This window comes from Helianthus annuus, chromosome 9 (genome assembly GCF_002127325.2).
Source record: "Helianthus annuus cultivar XRQ/B chromosome 9, HanXRQr2.0-SUNRISE, whole genome shotgun sequence".
Classification (NCBI taxonomy): domain Eukaryota; kingdom Viridiplantae; phylum Streptophyta; class Magnoliopsida; order Asterales; family Asteraceae; genus Helianthus; species Helianthus annuus.
Window position 1 is genome coordinate 144,061,344 of NC_035441.2, and position 20,472 is coordinate 144,081,815.

Here is a 20,472-nt window from a genome sequence, read left to right on the forward strand (position 1 = left end):
CAACGTTCGGCAAAACGGTATGGACAGGCTGTACCTTTCTACCAACTTTGATTTTTCAAATAAAATATTACCCAAAATGGACAACCTTATCCAGAAACCGGTCACCGGAATTATGACCGGAATTTGGCCAGAAATCACCAAGTTCCTTAAAAACAAGTTTTAAGTTACCCAACCCGCACTTGAACACTCCCGGTTAGTTTAGAACACGTTTTTATGTTTAAAAAAGCAAGAAAACCACCAAAAACGGGTGCTAAACCAAGTGTCCAAACACACCAAGAACTTGAACAAACCCGGTTTTAAACAAGGTAAAGAGCCACGGCTCTGATACCACTTGTAGGTCCCTCTCGGAGGATGAGGTTCAACCTTAACCTTGTTATACTAACCCACTAGCAAGTGCGGAATCCAAGCTAGTGAGCAAACCGGGATGAAACAAGCACAAACACAAAACACACAAGGTTCACCGATTAACACCACTTGTATTAATGCGTATGAAAGGTTCCGGTTACAAGCACAATGTTTACAAATCAGTTTTGTAAACTCTCTAATGTGTGTGTGTGTGTGTTCACAGCAGAATGCTCTCAATCTCTCGGGTCTGTCTGTGTGCATCTGACTGACTTTGAACACACTGCATGGGTATTTATACCCAACACAGCAAGTCTGTCCGAAGGATCATGTTTACTGATCGAAAGATCATCTTTCGATCAGAAAGCTATCGAAGGATTCATGCATACCTCGAAGGATGGTATATCCTTCGAGGTCCATCTGCATCCATCGAAGCATATCTTTCGAGCAGATCGAAGGATCTAAATCATCCTTCGATCTCTCATCCTTCGAGGCAGACAATTACAACCATAATTCTAACTGTTTGACCAAGTCGAACCAGGAGGACGGTTGACTTTGTCAAACTTACATGACTAACAAGGACATCGTTTTACATCGTGACCGAATACAGACAAAGTACAGACACAAGTGCACCAACAAACTCCCCCTTGGCTGTAGCTTTGTCTCGATCTTCGATGGGTGCAGATTTGTCTCGATCTTGATCATCGTTGATCTTCATGTCTTCAAGACTCTGATGTCCTTTCAAGTCTTCAATGTCGGAGGATCTTTAAAGTCTTCACGTCTTGAAAGTAGAGAGTGTATCAACAAACTACCCGTATCATGTAGGAAGTGTGTTGACAAACTCCCCCTTAACATAAGCTCCCCCTTGAGTTATGCTCGTGAAATACTTGATCTTTATGAATGAGATCCTTGAGGTATTGATGATGGTCAGCGGCAACTCGATCATCTTCATCTTTTGAGTGCCTTCACGTCGTGTCTTCATTCCGAAGCTTGTCATCGACTATGTTCTCCTAGCCTTTAGAATCTGCACATGCAAGAAATCTAAACGCGTAATGAGAACAACTGCTTGGAATATAGTTAACATAAACAAATGACACACATATGACCATGTTTCAATCAAACACCGTCCGACAGTTTGAAAGTTTAATAAATTTATCAATTTTAGTTTCCAACTTTCAAAACTTGCAAATTTTGACCGTTTATGAAGATTTAGTCAGTTCGGTTTTCGTTCAGGTTTCAGGTAACGAAGACTCGAGTTCCAACATCGTACGATCGAAAATAAAGTAGAACTAAAATCTTTTTGGCATTTATAAAGTTTATATTAAAACTCACCTAAAATCTTTTTGGTATTTTTGAATATTTCAAATGTAAAGACTGAAAGCAGTAAATAAATATATACAGACATTCTTTTTGCGAGTTTCGAGGGTAAGAGAATCATATCAGTGTACGGTCATGCCAAAACGCTCTCGTTGTTCAATTAGTTAACATTAAGATAAGCATTCTATAACAATTATCGGTATTGTTGTCCACTTAAGCTCAACTTATCAGATGTAATCATGGCGAGGGGATACGTTAAGGTATGATTTATACTTACCAACCGGTGTTCATCCACATCACGACACATTCCCGTATCAAGGTATGCACGAGGGTTCATCTTACCGGTGAGTATACCGATTATCATCTGTTTGACCGTATATGATGTGAGATTCTCACTTATTTTGATTTGAAAACAAGCCCTATGTGATATAATCACTTATTGATGAGGAACTTGATTTTCATATGCATGAGGGCACAGGAGCAAGTCCGTGAACAGGTCAGTACTTTCGTACAGCAGAGAGACGAACTTGACTCCCGGATAAATGTGATATTTTATCACTTATTTGATATGGACATGTGATTGTTTATCACTTATTGAGGTCGAATGCAGTATGTAATATGTACACGTATGTATAGTATCATGGAAGATCTAGACTTGCGTCCCCGTTATTTTTCGGTAAAAGATACAACCATGATACCCAGATGATAAGCAGCATAAAGACCGAATATCTCAGAACCTCGGCAATCTATCAAACGAAATTTCGGTACTAAGACCATATGCCAATGAATGGTTCCCACCTGGTCTTCAGTCGATTTAAGATTTATATCACCCTGCACACTTTAAAATGATTGTGAGCCTACCGATACATCTTATATAGAGCTGCTTATCGTTTTTCATTTAAGGTTTAAAGAGGTTTGGATAGACCACTGATGTACTATCATTTTCTCTTTTGCTCGCCAGGAAACTCATTTTTGTTTTTCTATTGTTTTTGTGTTTTTGAAATTTTTCGATGTTTTTGGATTTTCAGATTTTTGGATTTACTCCCCCTAAAATCAATAAACTAAGACAAATTTAAAACACAAAGGTATTTACAAAAATGATTTTTCGATGTTGGTTTACTCTTGCTTGACCTTAATGCCGTTTACCAATAATAAAAAGTCAAATCTTGATTTGTCAAACGCTTTGGTAAAAAGGTCGGCACGTTGGTCATCGGTGTGGACCTTAACAACATCGATTAGCCTTTTCTCAAAGCAATCACGTATGAAGTGATATTTGATTTCGATGTGTTTGGTCTTTGAGTGCTACACAGGATTTCTAGTGATCTGTAATGCAGCAGAATTATCAACGTAAATAGGAGTAGTTAGGAATTCAAAACCGTAGTCCCGTAATTGTTGTTGGATCCACAGAACTTGGGAGCAACAACTTGAGGCAGCAATGTATTCAGCTTCGCATGTTGATGTAGCGACACAAGTCTGCTTCTTGCACTGCCATGTGACTAGTCGATTTCCTAAAAACTGACATCCAGCCGTTGTGGATTTGCCGTCGATTTTGCATCCGCCAAAATCAGAATCACTGAATGCAACCAATTCAAAGTTATTATCCCTAGGGTACCATAGACCGGTGTCAGGGTAAGCCTTCAAATAACGAAAAATCCTTTTAACAGCTGCAAGATGTGAGGCCTTCGGATTGACTTGATATCTGGCAAGCAGGCACGTTGGGTACATTATGTCTGGCCTTGATGCTGTGAGGTACATAAGAGATCCGATCATTGCGCGGTAGTATGAAGGACTAACAGCTTCACCCTTCAAGTCTGGAGTAATTCCGTGATTAGTTGGCAATGGGGTACCAATGGGCGTTGCATCAGACATCTGGAACCGGCTCAAGATGTCACCAACATATTTAGTCTGATGGATGAATATCCCAGACTCAGTTTGTTGCACTTGTAGGCCCAAGAAAAAGGTCATTTCCCCCATAGCACTCATCTCGAATTTATCCTGCATAATGCGCTCGAAATTCCTACACAAGACATCATTAGTAGAACCAAAAATAATATCATCAACGTATACCTATACCAGAAGAAGATCTCCATCTTGTTCTTTGATGAAAAGAGTACAGTCGATAAGACCTCTACGAAAACCGTTCTCCAGCAGATAGTGTGATAAGGTTGCATACCAAGCTCGCGGTGCTTGATAAAGACCGTAGAGAGCTTTGTTGAGCAACCAAACCCGATCGGGATGGATAGGATCTTCAAAACCTGGAGGCTGTTCGACGTACACCTCTTCTTCAACCACACCATGTAAGAATGCACTTTTGACGTCCATCTGGTAAACCTTGAATCCTTTGAATGAGGCATAAGCCAGAAAGATCCGAATAGCTTCCAGACGTGCAACAGGTGCATAGACTTCGTTGTAGTCGATCCCTTCAATCCGACGAAAACCTTGAACGACTAAACGTGCTTTGTTCCGGATAACAACTCCGCGGTCATCCTTTTTGCATGTGAAAACCCAACGAGTACCAATCTTCTTGTATCCAGCAGGTTTCTCTACGAGTTTCCAGACACCCAGCTTCTGGAATTGTTGCAGTTCTTCCTGCATTGCTTCAACCCACGAGTTATCTTTCATGGCTTCTTTCCAAGTTCTTGGCTCTTCCTGTGAAACGTAACACGCGAAAGACCAATCGTTTTGTTGCCCGAATTCTCGAATAGCTGCATACAGGCCTGCATTGTTGTTGTTTCGCAACATGTTTCGTGTTTGAATGCCACTTTGCACATTTCCGATGATGTTTTGTTGAGGATGGGTATTATGAATCCTTGTTTCTGGATTATCTGGAACTGGAATATTTATACCCAGGTTGTTGAGATTGAGATCAACAACTAAATCAATGCCCGGAATTGACGAAGAGGATGATGCAGTTGCTTCAGCTGTTCTATGGGCATCCACTGGAGGAGTACCCTCTGAAGTACCATGAACTGCTGTTGGAGCATCTTGATCTGCATCTAGAAATTCATCATCCTCTGAAGATTCGTTCAATTCGGCAGCATCGTGAAAATCCTCATTGTCGAGAGTATTATTGTTCACCGAAGATGGTTCTTGATTGACAAGAATTGGACGAACCACCGGTGAAACTGTTGCATTGTCACTCTCGAAAAACATCCTTGCCGCAGCACTTTCTTCAACGGCTTCAACATTGATCGAATTGAAAAAGTCATCGTACTCAAACATCCAAGGCTGACCAGGACATTTGACTGGCAAAGTGTGCCTTTGTACTCTGACCTCAGACCATTCCTCGACCCTTTTAGTCTTTAGATTCCAGACTCGTAAGTTAGGGGTGGCATACCCAAGAAAGTATCCATCAATTGCTTTTGCCCCAAACTTTCCATTAGGATCGATGATTGTGCATGGAGCTCCAAACGGTTCAAGATAAGACAAATCTGGTTTCCGTTTTTGAAGAAGCTCAAAGCAGGTCTTATTGTGCCTTTTGACTGTAAGGACTCGGTTCAATGTGTAACATGCAGAGGCCACAGCTTCAGTCCAGAATGGAATGGGCAACTGCGACTCTACCAACATTGTCCTAGCAGTCTCGATCAATGTGCGGTTCTTACGTTCAACGACGCCATTCTGTTGAGGAGTATAAGCTGCACTAAACTCATGAAGAATACCCTTTGAAGTGCAAAACTCCGCCATGGCATGATTTTTAAATTCAGTACCATTTTCGCTACGTATCCGCCTAACCTTCAATTTATACAAATTCTCAATCTGAATGATCAAGTTTTTGATAATACCAAAGGTTTCACTCTTGTGTGCCATGAACGCCACCCAAGAAAATCTTGAATAGTCATCAGTTATCACGAGGCAGTATTGATCACCCCGAATACTCTTGTGCTTGACAGGACCGAACAAATCCATGTGCAAACGTTCAAGAGGAACTGCCACCGTGTTGATCTTCTTTGTAGGGTGCTTCTTCTTCGTTTGTTTTCCCTTCTGGCACGAAACACAGACGTCTTGAAGATGGAAATTTTTGAGGGGAACACCATTCACCAATTCATTTGAAACCAAATGATTCATTTTGCGTAAGTGAATGTGACCCATTCGTCTGTGCCAAGAGATAGAATCTTTTTCTGTGGCTTTGGAAACGAAACAAGTTGCTTGTGCAGACGTAGTAATAGCTTGGCTCATATCAAGGACGTATAAATCATTTATCCTTGGAGCTGACAAGAGAATCCATTCTTTTGGAATTTTGAAGCCCGACTTCAGCACATAACATCCATTAGCATCAAAGTGTACTGAGAATTGTTTATCACAAATTTGAGAAACACTAAGAAGATTGTGATCAAGTTGTTGCACAAAGTTGATCTTGTCAAAGCTGACAATCCCGTTGGATATCATTCCTTCACCCGTAATATATCCACCTTTATCTCCAGCAAAAGCAACATAACCTCCTCTAATAGATTTGACGTCGTAGAGAAGCTTCATGTCGCCTGTCATGTGCCTGGATGCCCCACTATCAACAATCCAATGACTACTGACAGTTCCTCCTGGAACACCCTGCACATGAACTCAAAATGATTAGTTGGAGATGGGGACCCAAGCCATTGTGGTCTTGGGTCTTCCATTTTCATCAATGACAATAACTTCTTGTCTTTGATGGTTGGTGAATTGTGATGGTCCCCCTGATTCATTAACCGTTTTTGGTTTCCAGGTCTGTTTTGTTTTACCAGTGTCATTCTTTAAAATTTTAACTTCATGACTGTCTGAAGTTTTTGAATTTTCTGGTTTTACAGAAACAGTTGTTTTGTTAACCACATCGGTCTTAATCGCCTTTTCAATTTTCTTGACCTGTTGGCGTTTCTGTTTCATTTCCCTTTCTTTTACAAGTCGGGGATCTTGTTTTGCAGGAACAGATCGCTTACGGTCATTTTGGTCACGGGGAACATCAACCTTTTCTTTTTGTTTATGAAGATATGGACAATTTCGAATTATATGTCCAATTGTTCCACATTCAAAACATGATCTTCATTCAACAAACCCCGAAGTATCATGTGATCGTTTAGCCGATGATGTTGAACTTTGTGAACCCGAGGTACTAGGCTTTGAACTGTTTTGTTCATTTCTTTTCAAAACAGTAGCTTTCTTGACAAAATCTAAGTTAGATTTATTTTCAAACGTTTCAATTTTGTCCGTTCCCGTCGATTTCACAAAGTTTACATTCTGGTTTTTCTTCTGATTCGGCTTCTTTTGAGTTTGAGCCGGTGATTTTGCTTTTGGCTTGGTGTGATTTTGCTATTTCTGCACTGTTGATAATTTCTTGTTGCCATATTGTTTTCGAATTTCGTCCTTTGGAATAGGAGGACACTGTGTAACTGTAACACGTGGTCCTGTCTTTCCCAAAAACTTACTAGTCGAATTCTCAAAGACTTTACTGATTAAGGATTGATTAACATTCTTAATAGGAAAATCTTTGTCTGAATAAATCTTATCATCACCAACAAGAGTGTACAGCAAGTTCACACTCTCCGACTCTTCTGCAGATGAGGACTTGATTGCAACAGTCTTAGCAGGTTTTGCAGGAGGATCACATAGAATATGATTCTCAAGAGGTATGTCCTCATTTTTAACTACCGCATCAGACTTTGCTGAATCAGTATCATCAGATTCATCATTAGAAGAATCAGCATCCTCAATCACAACTGGAGGATCCTGATTCTGTTCAGCAGTTACAAATGTATCTGCTGACACATCTGAATCTGAGGATACTTCTTTCTGGTATCCGAGTCCTGCTGCAAACTCTTTCACATCTAGAGGCACAGATGGTTCAAAGAACACCTTGTCCTCCTCATCCGGCATGGCATCATAATTATGTCTCACTGGTGGTGGACAATTCTTATAGCCTATGCACGTGACGTCCCTTTTCTCCTTTTGGACATCAATGATGTGATCCAACACATAGCTAGAACTCAAATAACTATCTAACTTGAGTTGGATTGCCTCACTTTCCGTTTTTACACAAGCCATCTCTTTTTGCATTGTCTCAAGGCGAGATATATACAAATTAATGTCAGTTTGTTTTCTGGAAACCATTTTAGTTAACTCGGTTTTATCTTTCTTTAACTTTTCAATTACCGATTTAAACTCCTTTTCATGATTTTCATAAAACATATTGGCTTCTGTGCATTTGGAAAGGTCCACAGTCAATTTCTGATTGTGAATAAAAGTCACATCATACTTTTCTTGCAAAGCTTCATGCTTACTTTGCAAGTCACACAAATTCTCATTCACTGTAGTATGTTTGTCTTGCAAGTCAAACAAACCAGCTTGTAAAGCATCATGTTTGCCTTGCAACTCAGACATACTTTTCTCTATATCAGCACATCTAGCACGCAACCTAGCACATTCATCACAATTTACAGCAGTGGGTTCATTGACACATACCTGACTTGATGAACCGTCGACATTAGCCATAAAGGCTGAATGGAGAGAAGACGAAGAATAAGCAGCTTGATCCACCAGAATAGATCTTCTTTGAGTTTCTGCTGCAGCTTCCTCCAAAAGTTCATCAATATCTGCATCAACCGAAGCACTAGATGTCTCACCCACATGATCATCGCCTGAACTGGATGATTCTTCATCAACACTCCTGCTGTACCCAGAAGAGTCTTCATCTTCAGAAGATTCACCACCATTGGCGGAAGATTCTCCACCACTGGTGTGAACTAACTCCTTCACAACTTGAGCAAAACATGCTGTTCCATCTGGAACATCACCACCCAACTGGATTGACCAGTCACAACCTTCATCCACCTGAACCGCAAGTGCCCGGTTGGTTTGGTTGTTGACAGGCACCAATGTACGCTCATTGTTTCTGTTCTGGTTCTGCTGGTTGCCTTGGTTTCTGAAGGGGTTTTGGTTCCCGTGCTGTGCTGGCTTTGTACATTCCCTTTTAAAGTGACCCCTTTCACCACAGTTGAAGCACTTCACTGCCTGTTTGTCGAACCCATACTTGGTGTCTCTCTTACTCTCCAAGCTGGTTCTGCCAGTACTTTCCATCCAATCCTTTGCCCTTCTCACAGCACTAGCAAAGGCCCACTTGATATCCATCAAGTCCATCTCTTCCTTATCAATCTGCCGATAGTCTTCTTGTGTCAGATTAATGTTGCCAATCTGACCTTCTATTAACCCACAGTATGCGCTCACTACAGTGTTAAGTAGCTCCATGTGTTCCTTAGCTACTTCTACACTGACTTTAGAGAAGCTTGAAGTGTCGAGCTGTACTGTACTTGGCTTTGATTGCTGACCAGCAGATGATGTCCCTCCATAACACGCACGTTGTTGTTGAGCAGGAGGAGGAGGAGGTGGTTGTATTGGATTTCCATACATGTCTGTGGTAGGAGGTGGCTTAACAGGAATTTGCACCGGATTGCCATACATATCCGTGCTTGTGACAAACGCCGTTTGTAGTGGAGCATCTTGACCGGTTCTTGCAGACGAAGTACTGGAAGTTCCATAATACATTTCTGGATTTTGTGGCAATGGAACTCTCTTCGCCTTTAATGTTTCCTCCTGATCCTTGTTTTCCAAAAGCTGCACGAAGTCGTTGATATTTGTAGTTCTCAACACTCCGTTATACTTCAGGATTTCCAAGAAACTACTCCATTGGGGAGGCAAAGCATCAGCAAACTTCTTCACCACTTCTGCTTGAGTTGTAGCTACACCAAAATTATTCAACTCAGTAAGCAAATGATAAAACCGGCTTGTCATGTCTCCCAAAGACTCCTTATCCATGCATGTGAAACAGTCAAATTCTTTCTTGAGTAGATCATGACGCAATTGACGTGTTGCTTCATTCCCTACTCCTCTGGTTTTCAACCCGTCCCACAAATTCTTAGTAGTCTTGAAACTGACAAACTGGTGGTAGATATCCTTGCTCAATGCCTGAGTGAGAATGGCGTATGCTTTCTTTTCCAGATCATACGTTTTCTTTTGATCTTCAGGAAGATCAGCAAACGTAGCAGTATCTGAAGCAGCAACTTCTATAGCTTGATCGAAATCTGTGGTGAAACGTATCCACAGTTCGGTGTTTTGACCAAGAACGTATGTACGGAATCTATCAACCCAGCCCGGATATTCATTTAAATGCATCAACTTCGGAGGTCGATTCAAACTTCCGGTTTCACTTTCGCTCAATAAGATACTTTGGATGCTCGGAGTTTGATTCGATACTAATGCCCATTGACTTGACGATATGGCATTTGCTTGTGAAGATGTAGACACCGGAGACTCGGCCCATGAAGGTGACAGACTTGTACATGTGTACTTTCCACTGTCTGGAGCCGGTGTACCCCACCATGAGGGAGTTGAACCCGAACTTGTATATTTTCCACTGTCTGGAGCCGGAGTTCCCCACCAACTCGGATTCATGTTTTATAAATTGAATTCCTGAAAATAACACTCAAAACAACTAAAAGATTATAAGTGACCAGCCGAAAGATCCAAGCTCGAAAGACAGAAGCTTGTTGAACTAAAACAGACACACAATCGAAGGATCAACACTTGTTCGAAAGATCAACAGTGTTCGAAAGATCACTGTTGAATCTCGAACAATGTTTTCGAAAGATTCACAAATTCGAACGATTCACAATTTGAAAGATCCTTATCTTTCGAATATAGGTCCTTATCTTTCGAATAACTATCCTTCGAATAGATTCCCTTGATCGAAGGATAATCCTCAGACTTCGAAAGACTGTTCGAAAGATGCTTATCTATCGAACTGTCTTTGATCGAAAGATGGTCTTTCGATGTCGAAGGATATCTTTCGAACGCAACTGACACAACTGACACTGATGTGACAGGTTGGTGAAAAGGTGATGGGTTGGTGAAGTCAACGTTCGGCAAAACGGTATGGACAGGCTGTACCTTTCTACCAACTTTGATTTTTCAAATAAAATATTACCCAAAATGGACAACCTTATCCAGAAACCGGTCACCGGAATTATGACCGGAATTTGGCCAGAAATCACCAAGTTCCTTAAAAACAAGTTTTAAGTTACCCAACCCGCACTTGAACACTCCCGGTTAGTTTAGAACACGTTTTTATGTTTAAAAAAGCAAGAAAACCACCAAAAACGGGTGCTAAACCAAGTGTCCAAACACACCAAGAACTTGAACAAACCCGGTTTTAAACAAGGTAAAGAGCCACGGCTCTGATACCACTTGTAGGTCCCTCTCGGAGGATGAGGTTCAACCTTAACCTTGTTATACTAACCCACTAGCAAGTGCGGAATCCAAGCTAGTGAGCAAACCGGGATGAAACAAGCACAAACACAAAACACACAAGGTTCACCGATTAACACCACTTGTATTAATGCGTATGAAAGGTTCCGGTTACAAGCACAATGTTTACAAATCAGTTTTGTAAACTCTCTAATGTGTGTGTGTGTGTGTGTGTTCACAGCAGAATGCTCTCAATCTCTCGGGTCTGTCTGTGTGCATCTGACTGACTTTGAACACACTGCATGGGTATTTATACCCAACACAGCAAGTCTGTCCGAAGGATCATGTTTACTGATCGAAAGATCATCTTTCGATCAGAAAGCTATCGAAGGATTCATGTATACCTCGAAGGATGGTATATCCTTCGAGGTCCATCTGCATCCATCGAAGCATATCTTTCGAGCAGATCGAAGGATCTAAATCATCCTTCAATCTCTCATCCTTCGAGGCAGACAATTACAACCATAATTCTAACTGTTTGACCAAGTCGAACCAGGAGGACGGTTGACTTTGTCAAACTTACATGACTAACAAGGACATCGTTTTACATCGTGACCGAATACAGACAAAGTACAGACACAAGTGCACCAACATAAATAATTAATATTAGGACCACTCGTTGGTTTTTTTTTTTTTTTTTTTTGAGTTGAAAAATGGATGTTTTGATAGGGTAATTTGATTGTTTTTGGAGGGTGATGTTTTTTGAGTAAAAAAATGGGTGTTTTGGTGGGGTAATTTGAGTTGTTTTTTTAAAAAAAGTTTTATTGTTTTTGTATAAAAGTTTGCTAAAACGATTAATATTTTATAAAATGTTTGTTAAAAAAAAAAAACCCTTCAAGACGCCCAGTATAGGGCTATACTGGGGCTATACGAAGGGTCCAAAAGACCATTAAACCCCTGAATTGCCCCCAGTATAGGCCTAATTCAGGGCTATAATGGTCTATTGGATAAGATACAACAGTCGTATAGGACTATAGGTGTGGTTTAGGTCCCGTTTAGGCCTATAGGCTTATACAAGACCTATAGGGGCCATATACTAGACTTATACTATACACTATACGATACGATACAACGCCCGTATACGTCGATAGGCCTATACAAGACCTATAAGGGATTTATACTACACTATATGATACGATAGTATCGTATTGTATCGTATAGTATGGTATCGTATAGTGTAAAGTATAAGTCTCGTATAGGTCCCATATAGGTCTATACGAGAGCTATACGAGACTTATACTATACTATACGATACGATACAACACGATAGGCTTATACAAGACCTATACGAGACTTATACTACACTACACTATACTATACTATACTATACTATACTATACTATACTATACTATACTATACTATACTATACTATACTATACTATACTATACTATACTATACTATACTATACTATACTATACTATACTATACTATACTATACTATACTATACTATACTATACTATACTATACTATACTATACTATACTATACTATACATACTATACTATACTATACTATACTATACTATACTATACTATACTATACTATACTATACTATACTATACTATACTATACTATACTATACTATACTATACTATACTATACTATACTATACTATACTATACTATACTATACTATACTATACTATACTATACTATACTATACTATACTATACTATACTATACTATACTATACTATACTATACTATACTATACTATACTATACTATACTATACTATACTATACTATACTATACTATACTATACTATACTATACTATACTATACTATACTATACTATACTATACTATACTATACTATACTATACTATACGATATGATACGATACGATACAATACAATACGATATTAGACTATTGGATAAGATACAACACTCGTATAGGACTATAGGTGTGGTTTAGGTCCCGTTTAGGCCTATAGGCTTATACAAGACCTATATGGGACCTATACTAGACTTATACTATACACCATTTTTTTACTCAAAAAACATCACCCTCAAAAAACAATCAAATTACCCTACCAAAACATCTATTTTTCAACTAAAAAAAACCAAACGAGGGGTCCTAATATTAATTATTTAAAATAAAAAAACTTGTTTTTGTATAAAAGTTTGCTAAAACGATTAATATTGTATAAAATGTTTGTTAAAAAAAAAAAAAAAAAAAAAAAAAAAAAAAAAAAACCCTTCAAGGCGCCCAGTATAGGCCTATACGAGGCATATAAGGGGCAAAGGGTCACATATGAGGCCTATATGAAGGGTCCTATACGCCCAGTATAGGCCTATACGAGGCGTCTTGAAGGGGTCAAACCAGAAGTGACATGAGTCAGGCACTGATTTTGATGTAACCCTATACGCCTCGTATAGGCCTATACGAGGCCTATACGAGGCAAAGGGTGTCTAAATAGGCAGATAAGGTGTCCAAATAGATTGACCCTTTTAGATTTGTACAAATGGGATCACCACTTTTAGGGTTTCTTCATTAAGAAAAGGTAACTTTCGCACGCTACTATTCACAGGAGAGTATGTAAAAATTTAACTCAAGAGTCCCATGCGAGAATTCCAGTTCGCACAATTGTGTGTGAGGGACTTTCAGTTCTCACATGGTTGCATATACGAGAGTTTCTAAATTCTTGTTTAGTGATGTATACGAGAGTTTACAACTATCCTATAATGATGTGTACGAGAGTGTATGCAAGAGTTGGACCATTTCACATGTGAACCTTGAGCATTTTGTTAAGACTGTCCAAGTTTTTTATGACGGTCAAGATTCAATAAGTTGATAGATCAGTGTAGAAGCAATATCTCACATGAGGGTTATATCCTTTTCCGTACTATTTTAGGGTGGTGGTGTGCATACGATAAGTCATCCTGGTAAGCCATGTTTTCTAGATTTTCTAAACTATGTTATGAAATGTTATCTTACAAAAAAAACATTAGCGGCAGTTGACAATACATATTACCGAACATGGTAAGTTCAGCCTTACGGAAGGGAGTGATGACGATCACTCATGATGGAAAACAACAGCTTCAGCTAACGAAACTGAGTAATGACAATCACTCTTAATGGAACACGGTAGCTTCAGCTAACGGAAAGAAATGATGTTATGTTATGTTATTATATATCAAGTGATGTTATGTGATTTGATACTATGCTATCATATGATATGTTATGTGTGAAATGATGCTTATTAAAGTTTTAAAGATGCTTATAAAACGGAAACTCTCTCAACATAGCATAACTGAGTTTTAGTATGCATATCAGGTTATAGTGAAGGCTACCCTACTTTGAATCTGGCATTCCGCTCGTTTATGTTTAGAGTAAATTTCATGGTTGGTCCATGTGGTTTAGTCCAAATTATAGTTTTTGTTTATATGTGTGTGTGTATATATATATATATTGCATTGGTATCCCCAAGATTTTTATTTATTGCATTAGTAGTCGTTATTGTTATTAGTGTTGTTGTTGCTATTGTTCTTGTTGTTATCATAAAAATATGCGTTTAAATATAGGTTAACACGCTCTATTATTATGGTGTCTAGTAATGACTGGTGATGGTGGCGACCAACAATGACAAGGGGTAACAACTCACTAATGTAAAACAGGATGGAATGGAATACCATAATGGTCACGGCTAAGAACTATTTCTTTTTTGGTAAATTACACGTTTTATCCTTTATGTTAAAACCCTTTTTTTTCAGGCGGTGTTATTTGGCGTGAAAATTGACGAGTTTTGTACTTAATATTTCAAAATCTTGAAAACTATCATCATGTGCAAGGCACATGACCAGATTTAACGGAAAAAAATATATAATTAGGTTAGGGCTAAAAACGTAACGTGCAAGATTTTGGTACATTAGGTATAAAACTAATCAATTTTTGTTCCAAAGAACACTGCCTAAAAAACGATATTAAATGAAAGGACAAAACACCCTTTTTTTGTTCCAAAGTACTCCGCCATGTTTTGAACTAATTTGGACTCAGTTTAAGTAGATCATTAACCAAAGAAGCCGAAAATAATTTGAAAGCTATACCTTTAAATAGCTTTTGTTTTAAGTTAGAAAATACGATTCTAGTTTTAAATTGGACAAGACCATAGTTTCAACCATTTTCAAAAGAAAAAAAAATAATATTGAGATTGTTAGGAGTATTATAATACTCATTCTGTTAGTGTGAAATTTGTTATAAAGTTTATTTGTAGTTTTGTATTTGGTATTACTGCTTTGCTTTAATTGGTACTATAAACATAGGCCAAAACATTTAAATCAGAGAAATATATTACAACTTTATCACATTCTATCATCATTAAACCATAGGATATATCAGTTTAGTTTAGTTAAATTTTCTTTATGGTATCAAAGTAATGAAGAGTTCAGCACCTTTCTTTATCATTTAACTTCTATTATTAAATATTTTAAACAATCATTAAACTTCTATTTTATAATATTAACTATTTTAAACAAAGGAGCTTAAAAAATCAACGATCATAAACTATCTTAAACATAAACTATTATCGGGTACCTTTCTAGTATTGATTGATAAAAAGACAAAAACAAACTTAGTCAAACAAGATATAGAGATTAGCCGCCAGATATGGGTCCCTACGTATTGAATCACAGGTGTTTTAAATTTTATGTTTTTTACCGCAAACGATACTTTGTGTCTTTGTCCATCACAAAATAATGAAATACATACAATGTTGATTAACACATAAAACATCATCACCCAAACATTTCAGACTCTCACTTATATGGTAAAGCATGTAGAGACAAATGTGAGGAGGTTCTCTAATTTGCATAAAGAAAATTAATTTAGATTTTTGATGTAAAAGTTGTTGACATCAGTAGTTGTTACGCATACTGTAAGGAATTTTCTACGGTAGTGTAAATTAACAAAACAATATATATATATATATATATATATATATATATATATATATATATATATATAGGGGAAGATTAATCTGAGAAGAAAAATTAATTGAAAAGAAAAAGAACAAAGGGTAATTTTGTAAAACATTAAATAGTTTTTCACTTATCTCATTTATTATCATTTTTAACTAATTAATTAGTCATAAAGACTATTATCCTCCACACTAATTTTTTTTGCCTACACACATCAAAAAGTTGTCCTACATATTTCGAAATTCATCCTACACGTTGAAATTTATCTTTCACAACTCGTAATTTATCCTACACAACTTCTAATTTATCCTACATTTTAAATTATTTTATTTTATTTTTTTAAAAAATTATATATTTTGAAGATAAGTTACAAAAAAATTAATTATTAGCTATTAAAGAGGAAGACTACAAATTAATGACCTATGTAGATTTACCAATGTACCCTTATAGTAACATTAAATACTTATATTAAATGAAGTAAATAAAGCATTCTTATTGGTTGAAATTTGTTCTTTTTTCTTCTTACAAAAAATTTCTTCTCATTTGAACTCTCCACTATATATATATATATATATATATATATATAGTTGCGCTAAAATAAGAACCACATCCAGTTGTAAGAACCGTGAGAACTACTTGATCCGGGGCGAGTTGGACCAAATTTTTTTTCATAAACGTAGATGCGTGTATTATAAACACATTTGTAAAAAAAATTCAAAAAAAAAATGTCGTGTGTGTAGTTTTGAGCACCACAAGTTTGTGTTTACGGGTACCGTAAATTTTCCGGTAAGATTTACGGTACCCGTAAACACAAACTTGTGGTGCTCAAAACTACACACACGACATTTTTTTTAATTTTTTTTACAAATGTGTTTATAATACACGCATCTACGTTTATGAAAAAAAAAAATTTTGGTCCACCTCGCCCCGTACGGTGTAGTTCTCACGGTTCTTACAACTCGAGGTGGTTCTCATTTTAGCGGTCCCCTATATATATATATATATATATATATATATATATATATATATATATATATATATATATAGGAAAAGTGTAGCGTACAATAGGGCTTATCGTACGATACGTACGCGATCATCCCAGCCGTTCGATCTGGTGCGAATTCAATCTTCCACATGCGATTTTGTCCATCTACACACCCCATGCCATTTTTCACATTACCCCATGCTAGCCATTTTTCACATGCGATACTCAATCTTCCACATGCTATTTTGTCCATCTACACACCCCATGCCATTTTTCACATTACCCCATGCAAGCCATTTTTTCACATGCGATATTTCAATCTTCCACATGCGATTTGTCCATCTACACACCCCATGCCATTTTTCGCATTACCCCATGCTAACCATTTTTTCACATGCGATTTCATTTGCATGGGATTTCAAACATGCGATTTCATTGCATTTTCAAGCCATGCGATTTCATTTGCCTTTTTATAACATGCGAAGATTGAGTTCGCACCAGATCCGCACCAGATCGAACGGCTGGGATGATCGCGTGCGTATCGTACGATAAGCCCTATTGTACGTTAACTGACCTCTCTATATATATAGGGGAATGTTCAATTAAAAACCACTAATTAAAGTGAAAACCCGAAAACTAACTAAAAAAACCTAAAAAGTATACCAATTTTTTTACCAATTTTCGCTAGTTTTTGTATATAAAAAAAAAATTTCAAAAAAAAAATGTAGTGCATATGTGTAATAATACACATGTGTATTATTACACATGTGCATTACAATTTTTTTTATTTTTGAAATTTTTTTATATATATATAAAATTGCGATTTTTGATAAAAAAATTGTAAAAAAAAAAAGAAATTTTTGGTATGTTTTTTAGTCTTTTTTACTTAGTTTTCGAGTTATCACGATGAATGGAGTTTTCACTTGAACCTTCCCCTATATATATATATATATATATATATATATATATATATATATATATATATATATATATATATATATATATATATATATATATATATTGAAAAACATGATTTTTTTAGGATTTTTGATAAAAAAAATTGAAAAAAACCTTCGTTTTGATTGAGTTCTCTAAGTTCTCTCACCTAGGAGTTCTTATTTTACCCTAACTATCTATATATATACACACACATAATACTAATAAGAAGAAATCATGAAAAAACTAATCTTCTATACATAGTAAGCATTAATATCATAAAGAGTAAATTACGATTTTGATCCATGTGGTTATGTCACTTTTTACCCTATTAGCCCAAAAAATGAATCTTTTGACATTTGTACTCCCAACAATATTTTATCTAACTATTTTGGCCCTTTTCACTAACCTCATCCATTTATTTGGTTTAAAACTAGTCATGTGCCCCTCATATGAGGGCATTTATGTCAATTCACCCAACCACTTATAGTAAACCCTTTAACAAAAAAAAAAAAAAAAACCCCATCTACATTCCATCTTCATCTTCTTCATTTCAGCATCCCCAAACCTTAATTCCACCATTGTTATATGTAATGTCTACCCAACCATAATTCGAACCTAAAAGAATATGCTGAAAATAGCAGTTAACGATCAAAAATAAGAATAAAAAATCAACTAGATACAGATACTAATTGAACATGTAATAGAACAATCAACAATTACAGGATTTACTATCTAATCACCAGTGTGAAATTTACAACAATCAAATACAAACACCGTTGTGCATGTAATCAGTAAATCTAACAATCCTTTCCATTGGGGGTGCTCGATGTTTTCGAGTCTAGACTCTACCTTTAGAAAGTCTCTGTCCTTTCTATTGGGGGCAGAGTGACACTCACCAAATCTGTTTTAGAATGCCTCCCAAACTATTATTTTTCGTTGTACAAGGCCCTGGTGCGTGTTATCAAGGATCTCAAGTCTTTGATTCAAAGGTTCCTTTGGGGTGGGTCTACTGAAGGCCATAAAATGCATTGGGTGTCATGGGGATAGAGTATCCTCTCCTAGATGGGCTGGGGGTCTCGGCATGTGCAATCTCGGTCAAATTAACACGGCTCTTCTCTCTAAATAGGGGTGGAGGTACAAAGTTGAAAGGAATAGCTTTTGGGCCAAAGTTATCTCCGCTCTTAATTTCCACAGGCTTTCTTGGGAGTTCCTTCCGGTTCCTTAAAAGGGGTTTGGAGCAACATTTGTAAAACAATCTCGAGACAACTTGGGGATAATATTTCGATCAGCAGTTTAATGATAGATGAAGTTGGCGACGGTTCGGATATCTTCTTTTGGTTGCATCTGTGGCTGAATGACGTGTTGTCGTAGTACACGCAAATTTAATCCAAATTACAACTAGTAGATAGTAGTAAATGGGTATCGAACACAGGGAGTTTGTGGAAAATGTGTTGATTCTATAGTCTTGCAAATTAACTACAATTAACCTAATATGCAGAAATTAAAGATCAATGATTTGGATTGTTTGTTTTAAAAACTAAGTTATCAACTACGTACTAATCAAGATTGGATTTTTAATTCAGATTATGAGAACAATGATCATCTTAGGGTTCAGTTTCTTTTAACACTTGTGCGAAATTCCAACTAGAAAGAGTTACATAGACATAACTCGTGTATAAACAATTGTTGTGATAAAAGGGAACAAAGTACTCGGATTATATGAATGCGAGGTTGTTTCCCGGTGATCAATCAATCAATATCCAACCCTAACCCTTCCCGTGATATCTCGATTGTCAACGACCCCAAGAACGTAAGATTTAGACTAGAATTGCAATACTAATTAACAAGCTACAATCAAATATTCATACACCATGATAATCAAAGCAAACACACAAAGTTATCATTCTAGAAATAAAGGAACAAACACATAAGAGTTATAGAAAACCTTCACCTAAGATGATCACCACAAATTTAGCCGGATATTGTTTGGTTGATTATCATAACATCAAAGTTCAAGTTCATACGAATCAAAAACCAAAACGAAATGTTTAGAATTGTTCCCAAATGATATCCAAAGCTAAGATTCGCCCCCAAGGTGCAGAGAAAACGTTCAAATCATGAATAATGTGAAAAGGCACATGAAAACGGTTTTAAATGAGGCAGTTACACTTTTCCTCGTCACCTCTACCGTAACTGACGGTAGCTACCGTAAGTTACGGTAGACTCCAAACTGCTACGGTGGTTCTTTACTGTGGTACGGTAGAAACAGGGGATTTTCAGGGCTACCGTAACTTACGGTAGCCACCGTAAGTTACGGTGGACCCCTGAATCTTCTGTTTTGTTTCTTCTTTCCTTCCATACTTGACCCGTTCCACTCCAGTCCATCCAAAGCAGCAATTTGTCCATTTTAAGCTCCAAAGTGTACCTGAAACATAAGCAACTGTAGTCATCTAATTCAAGATAATTATGCGATCAAGTGAGGGATAAACTCGTCTTTTAACATCATTAAGGGTTGTCCTATGGACCACCCGTCACTGAAGCCGATCCCTCTTAAGGTTGAATTCCCAAACTTGTTCCGTTTAGAATCGGATAAAAGGTGCAAAGTGAAAGATCGGATCATGAGACTGGTTTCTAATTCAGGAGGTAGGTAGGCATGGAGGGCAAATCGGAAACAAATGAAGAGCTTGCTGAATGGAGTAATCTT